This window comes from Oryzias melastigma, linkage group LG16 (genome assembly GCF_002922805.2).
Source record: "Oryzias melastigma strain HK-1 linkage group LG16, ASM292280v2, whole genome shotgun sequence".
NCBI classification, from domain to species: domain Eukaryota; kingdom Metazoa; phylum Chordata; class Actinopteri; order Beloniformes; family Adrianichthyidae; genus Oryzias; species Oryzias melastigma.
In genome coordinates, this window is record NC_050527.1 from 14,088,251 (window position 1) to 14,096,516 (window position 8,266).

Below are 8,266 nucleotides of genomic sequence, written 5' to 3' on the forward strand. Positions count from 1 at the left end.
AGGTTGCCTCAAATTTGATTTTTGTTAGATTTTCTCATGGTTGCATACTTGTTTAGATCCCTCTAAGAAATATGTTAAATTAGTTTTTAAATTTTTGTAAATTCTTGAAATAATTTGAAAGTACTATAAAAAAAAGTTTGATCTAAAGTTTGAACTCACATTTCTGAATTGCTCAAAAATAATGAAAATTTTGATTAATTCCTATGAATTTATTTAATAAAAATATCACATGAATAGATTTTTTTAAACATATGTTTGCAATATATATATATAAATATATTCCCATCACAGGTAAATTTAGTTATTTCATGTCTGAAAAACAAGCACATTTTGCATAGAGACACCAGATTTCTCTGTTTCGTGTGGTATCTCTAAACACACTGACAAGAAAGAATCTACAAATCTTCTACATCTGTGCAAATAATTTTTTTTTTTTTAGCTTTCTCATATTTTGAGTTTTGTTTTTGCATTAATATCTGGCTGCCTTAAACAGCAATTTATCATCTAGATACTGTCAGGAGATTTTCTCCGAGAGCAGACAAGTACATTCACCCTGTCACCACCTTTTCCCTGACCAGTTGATCCGGTCTCATCCAGGGCCATCTCTGTCATTGTACACTATATGTAATATGTCCCAACAGAGCACCTGGGGAACTGGCTATGCTAACACCTGGGACACACACACACAACACCTGAGACACACACTCACAAACACACACAGAGGCTGCCGTCAGTTCTCCAGGTCCTGTAGGATAGAATAACACCCTGCGGAGTTGTTCCGATACCACCTGGGTCCCCCTCCCCAACTCTTTCTCTCCCCCTTCTCTGCACCACCCCTCTGCAACATGGTCATGTCACTGCCAATCAAGCCTTCCTGTCACTGCACTGTGGTGTGTGTATGTAAGGCAATTGCAATGCTTCACCCCTGGAGTGGACATGGAGAGGCAGAGTGATGGAGGCTGCCACCTAACAGCCTCTAATAGCAGCTGACACAGCGTTAGACACAGTTACACTCTCAGTGCTGCCCGGCTGAGTTTGGCTTAGGATAGGACAAGCAAGGTGCGGCAGAGGAAAATGCCATATTGGGTGGGGAGCATGTGCCCGAGGAAAGATGGGATCAGATATGACACTGGTAGATGTCGATAAAAGTACACTTTGAGTGATGGATTTAAGCCGGTTCACTCCTCTTCACTGAAAAAGTAGAAGCCCCATTTAAAGGAAATTGAATGTAATAAATTGTCAACTAAAGTAATTTTTCTTTCATTTAACCATTAAAATATGTGTAACTCCATTGCCTCTTGTCTTGCGATTCCATTTAAGAACACCTTACCACCTCCTATTCCTTTTAATTTTATGATTTTTATCGTCTTCATAGAACTTGCACACATCAAAGCTGAAGTCCAACATGTTATCTATTGCATGTGTATCTCTTCATATCATATTAAAAACCGATTCTGTTTTTTTTTTAAGTTTTCCAGATAAAACCATTTGTTCTGCTCACTTCAAACAAGGGAGGGTGAAGGGCTTAAGTGAAGATGACCCATGCTGCCTGTCTTTCTATGCCAACTGACACTGTTAGTGACCCCCAAGCAGATGTTCCTTGTAATAATCTGCAGTTGAGAGAGGCATGCACGCCAGGTGGAGATCCTGGGGTCCACTCCCAACCGATTTCCCCCCCGTATAAAACAAAAGGAGCTTTGAGGGATCGGCTTTCTGCGACACAAAGATCGGGGTGTAAGGGCCTGCAGAGGGGAGTACTTTTAATACAATTAGAGGTCTTTAGAGGCAGGCAGCAGGGCTAAGCAGGCAAACAGGGTAGTGACGGACTGACTGACGGACTGACTTGGCAAGACAATAACAAGGATGTTTAGACGGACACAAACAGGCTTTTAAAAAATGACATAAAAAGGCAGTGTTGTGGCAGGTGTCGAAGTAAGGAGAAATAAAGAGGTGGAAATGAGAGAGCTGTTGGAAGATATGCCATAATATCTGAAAAAGTATCTGCTTTTATTTTGGGAGGGGTGGAGAGAGACAGGGGGAGGCTAGGATGAGAGTTGGGGACTGATGCTGCCTGAACCAAAGTCCCCTAAGCAAGGGCACAGCTCCTGTTACCGCCTGCTAATGGAGTGGGGCTATTTCAGTAGCATTGATTGACTGCTTTCTTCCTCTGAGCGAGCAACTTTCTCATATCTGGGGGAAAATGGATCATAAGCACCCTGGTAGACGGGAGCAGGCTGGCGGAGAGGAGAGGATGATGCTGCGGGGACAAACACCCGTCTGTCTTCTCCCGTTCCTTTTTCTGCAAGACCTTCTGCTAGGTTGGATGGTGGAGGTGGGGTGCAAGTGAAATTCCTCTGTAGACCTTCAGGGGGTGCAGTCATTCCACCTTGAAGCAGCTCAAAGCCCTCCTGCGCTTGGTCCTAACTGTCAAACGCAAATCCTTCCCGGTTGATTGTTTTGATTGTTGGAAGAAGGGGGCAACTTTGACAGATTTCTTGAATAAGAAATGCAACCAGGGTATAAGAATTTATCTGACAGGTATACACAGCTGATTTGATACGAGTATAGAGTCGAACTAGTAGGTCTCAACTGTGTTTTGAAACCTAAAAACTGATGGTTACTAATTAATTAGACAAGGATAGGCTGAGGGAAAGCAAACAAGCTGACACACAGAAGAAGCAAGAAACTTGAACAAGTCCTTTGGACTAATCTGGATGTTTTCATGTGGCAATAAATCTCCACAACAAAAACAGTATCCTTAAACTCATGTAGCCTGTGGATGCAAATATGTATCAAATCATATTGGCTCAAAAATTAAACAAATTCAGAACCTGCTTTAACGCAAGTAAGTATATATATATATATATGTATATATATATATATATTTAGTATATACATATAAGATATGTGTGTATATATATATATATACAGATTTAAGCGTAAAGGGGTTAAAAACATTTTTGTCTGTTAGAAATTATGTAGAGTCAAAAATCAAATTGTACTCTGGTCTTTACTAAAAAAGAATAATAAACTCAGAAACCTCAGGACTCGATAATGTCTTCAAACATCTGCTAATCTGCTTTCATTGGTTTCCGAAGCTCTCACAAAGTGAACGTGTGCATGTGTGTGCGAGGAGATCAGTGGCAAATGCCTAATTATCTGATTATATATGTTTATTCTAATGCGTCCCTTCGGAGGACTGCGCGAAACACAAAGACAGCCGGCAGCAGATGTACCAGCTATTACGGGCATGAAGGAAAATCCTCTCACTTTTTCACTCACTGTAAAGACTCACCCGTAACATCCGCTCACCCATTCGTTATCTGTCATTTAAGTCATAATATGCGTATCTGTTTCATCCGCAAACCGCTTCCACCGCAGCCTTTATGGTCTACTTGACCCTCGATGAAGCTTAACACTTCACTGAAAGATGCTTTTAAGTAGAGGAAGTCAATTTTATACATTCAACATATTGGGTTTCTTTTAATTTGTGTGTGTATATTTTAGGATTTGACTAAACAAATAGAGAAAAAGAATTTTCTCACTGACAGATATTTGAGATTGGAATGACAGTGCACTACTTGGTTCTACTGTTACTGGTAAAAGTAGTTTTATTTTGAAAACAAATCTGCATTCTAACAGACAGAATGGGGGGGAAAGGGGAGGAAATGTGATTTATGTTTTTGAATATTAAGTGAAAAGAAATAAGAAATTCTTAAAAGAAAGCTGACTGTATCTCGTCGACTGTATGGAAATGTGACTGAAAAGCCATCAAAACATTTCCCCCGAAGATGAAATTGTATTTTTATAAGCCCAGACAACCACAGCAAATAGCTGTGGTGATTTTGATAAACCAGTTAGCAAGTGTGGATCAAACTGTTCAAGATTTCAAAGGTGTGGCTTTGAATTCAGGCCCTTTTTTGCGCTTTCGGAAAACTTTCTTCTTTATTTTCCATTTCACTTTTTAAATATTAGCCATTGCTGTTGTCAAAAAATAAATACTCATTTCAGTATCAATAGCCGGGGTTTAAAAAATATGGGTCCCGTCTGAATATGCAGTGTTCTCATCCTGCACTGGAAAGTGACGTGCTTAATAGGCTTCAACTACTATTGCCTTTGATCAAGTTTAAAGAGGAGCAAAAAGGGCTCTGTAGCTAATGCTTATCCCTATGGCTTTCTTCACACCCTGTGTGCTTCTGCCCCCGAACATTCATGCACACCAACCCACCCGTTCCCTTCAACGGGAGCACTTACTCCCACACACATATAACCCCACCAACCGTGAGGCTACAAATGGCCAAGCAAGGTGACTCTATCGATCCCCAAACAACAACACAGGACACAGGAAGACTGACTGTGAAAGTGGGTTTCAATCAGACAGTGAGTTGGATAAGGTTTTTGATCTCTGTAACCTTGTAAATAGAAAAAATATATAAATATATATTCTTGTGATTCTGTGAAAATGTGTGAATGCAATTTATAGTACAAAATCTAAGATGTAGTTTTGTTTTTCCTGGTATCTTCCTTGAAAATGTACCATAAATATTATATCAAAGTGAATATTTTGAAAGCCCCCTCTGCTCATTTTGTGCTTTATCATCTAATTAGAGTTTAATTGAGTTTAACTTACAATCATCATAAAGAAAGTCCTGTCCTCTCTGACTTAATGGCTGTTTTGTCAATTTGAGTCCACATAATACACAACCCACAAAGAAAAATACAAGACATCATGCTCATCTAAAAGTAAATCAATAGTAACCTGCTCTTCCCTGGACATACTTTACTTTAGGTCAGCATTTGATTCTTCAAACATGTAAATTGATTGTCTGTCGGACATTGAAAATTGCTTTAATGGACCTCTTTACAAATGTGGTTTGTATTGATTGCATTAGATTTTGAGTTGCTTTTAAGCACATATTTTTTCTGGAAACTCCAGATGATTGCTCCACATAAACTGACCCACTTTAGATATTAATATAATCAAGATTTAATAAAATAGAGCTTGTTTGGTTTGTGGTATTTAAAAAAACTTACATTTTATTTTTGGATATTTTTTTAAAATCCTGTCAGAGATAAAGCGAAAATGAAAGGATTTACAAAAGTAGAATTTCAAAGTTTGAGTCAAGTCTCTGCTGTCCTCATTGTTTGCCGTCTTTAGTCCTCCCTTCTTCTCGTTGGCACTTCTCTTTGCTGCCGAGTTGTGCACTGCTCTATTCTGAATCCTTCTCTGAGATAAAAACAGAGGACCGCAGACACCCCAGCGAAAGAAAGGGAGAGCAAGTGACAGGGTGAGACAGGGGAAAAGAGTCTCCAGGGGAAGTGAATGGTTGGAATGCACATTGAGGCTCAGTGAATAAGCTGCACACTGGGATGGGGGGGTACAGCAGGGTATTATGTTGAGGCAGCAGGGGTCACAGTGGCTGTGACTGACACCAAAACAACGTTTTATGGCAGACGAAACTGTTTAAAAGCCGTAGCCAGACTTCTACCTGCAGACCACACCTTGAGAATTGACTGATTTTCCTCCTTTTGATAAATCCGTAATAAAACGTTGTTGTTTTTACCCATTTTTTCCACCACAGAAATTTCACACACACTATACTTAGACTTTATGACCCGATTAAGCATATTATCAAAGAATTGACAGAAAATGTTATTAAACTATTTGATGAAATCCACAAACCAATACATTTTTTAAGACATTGTTAATATCAATTATGATACATTGGGTAATTTGGTACGTTTTTGCTCACAACAATGTTAGTTTAAAAGGCAGAAATATTGACATGATTATTGGGGAAAAAGCACTTTATTTACCCACTTTGTCAAATTTGATCCACACATTTTTCAAATAGTGCAATTCTGTTAAAAAGAATTATCATGTATAATTGTAGCATTATTTTAATACAGCAAGTACTCATTTAAAAACAGTGAATTAGAAATTGATTAGTTATTCTCACTGTAAAGTTATACAAATTAGCAAAACTTTTTCCTGCCAAAAGGGTTTTTGAGATTTAATGGAGGCCACCATTTTAAAATTTGCCGGAAAAGTCCTTCTACTGCCTCTAGTGGGGTGATGACGAACTACAGGGTAGAAAACCAAGTCCTATACAATGGGTTTTTAAGGAAAATTTGGATCATACTATTGAGAAAGGGGTAAGATACACATAGTCGTATTGAGTTAAGGTTATATTTAACTGAAGTACCTAATTATTTAAGCAGACAAAGAAAGTAGATGCAAGTAAAGCCAAGTCTTTTTAAGACTCACAAACACATTACTTCCTATCAACTCTTATCAAATCCTTCTAATAGTGAGCTTGCTGGCTGATAGGATAATTAGGTGGCTAACGTCTATTTCAGGAGTCTATTGAGTATTCTAATTAGCGGCAGATTAATGGCCAGTAAAGCTGTGCTACACAACACCAACAGCAGTGACCCAGCACTACCTTCAGCTGTGCACCGCCCAGGGGCGAGGAACAAGGGTGAAAGGAGGGCAGGGGGTTTGGAGTGGGAGATATGTGTTCTTGTGAGTGTTATCTGCACATGGAAAGAACCAATGGCTGTGTTCATTTAGGGGTTGAAGGTGAACATGGTGTGTGTGAGGGCTTTTTGATGTTGTTTTAATAGTTGGAGCTGTGAAAGAAAGAGAAAAAAAAAGTTTCAAGGCTGGTCTGGGGTTAGGTCAAGCTGCTGTCATGTGTGTATCTGGGTGTGTGTTTTGAAAGGAGTGTACCCTCAGGTCCTTTGGAGACATTGTGAAGCATTGAAAGTCTCACCCTGGGGGTGCCCAAGCACTAATTCTAATTATCACCAGATTACAGAGATAATGGGAGACCCCGCTGTCAAGAATCCAACACGTCTCTCTAAAACTGCTCCACCACTCTGCTCGCTTCTTCATATATCCATTTTACAGCCCAGCAGTCACTAGGTTTGGTAAACGCAAGCGAAAGTGTTCAGGGAGAGAATGAGCTGCAGAGTGAGTAGTTTTCAGAGTATTAGGGAGGGAGAGTGGCTGAGGAGATTGAAAGAGGACCAGAATTGACAGGTGGGTGAGCCTGAGTGAAAAAGAGAAGTTAAGGGAGAGTTAAAAAGATACAGAGAACGATTTAGCGATAAAGACTGCAAGGTGAGATGGGCAGGTAAGTGTGGTGGGAACATTGTGCAAGTCTGTCAGAATTTCAGGCACTCTCTATACTTGGTGCAACTCCACCAAAAACACACTCAACAACAAATCTTTATCTTGAAGTTGTGTCTCACAGAATTCTAAGAAGATAAATAAAAACACAAACTTAAAAAAAGGTGTCTGGTGTGTGTTAGGGTGGAGTATCTGAAAGCAGCATCATATAATTGTGAAGAATGTTATTAAATGAAAAAGTTGAATAATTACGAGAAAAATAATGTAATATATTTACATAAAGAGTAAAGTTAATCTGTTAAAGAATAGAGGAAAAGTAATGTAATGACAATACAATGTAAAGTACAATGTACAAATCCCCTTAGATATAAGTAAAAAAATTCCAACCCCCAAATTTTGGCAGATTTTCTCTAAATAAGCCTAAAAATCTGCCAGTGGGGTAAGAAAAATGGCATTTCATTATGTAAGACAAAAATTCTATTCATTAAAACATGTTTTCCTCAAACTAAAATTACTTTGGTTTTGTTAACCTTCTAATTATTTTTTCTTGCAATACAGAAAATAAGATTTTTTTTTTGTGCAACAAGGCTCTTCATACTTAAGGTTCAGTTCTTGAACCGCATCTGAGACTTGTAGTTTCAAACTTTTGATGGTCAAAATAAACGTACATCTGATACTAAATATCCCAGAAAACACAATAATGGATATTTTGAAACTCATGCTCTGTCCACATTGCCTTCGGCAGTGCTCTTTAAGGAACTACTTTAGATCAAAACTCTATGTAAATGGGTTTCTAGGTTTTTGAGGTTCCGCGGTCAAAAATTTCAAGTTCATGTGTCACCCCTAAACATTCATCTCTAATCAGACCAGGCCAAGGACACTTTCCCTAGCCAAACCAAAGCCAATCCGCTGAAAATCTGATGAGCAGAAAGCCACATTCCAGCCCTGTCCACGACCCTTTGCCTAGATTTCAATATCTTGGTGAACTCTTCTTGTTCCCTCTAGCTGTGCTGTCAAGCACTGTGCGTCAACGCATGCTGCTACAAGGCCCGCCGACGTGGGGTGCTGTCTTGTAAATCTATTGGTTTATGATTCAATGTTTCTTAAATATTGATTTATTTTCACTTGTAC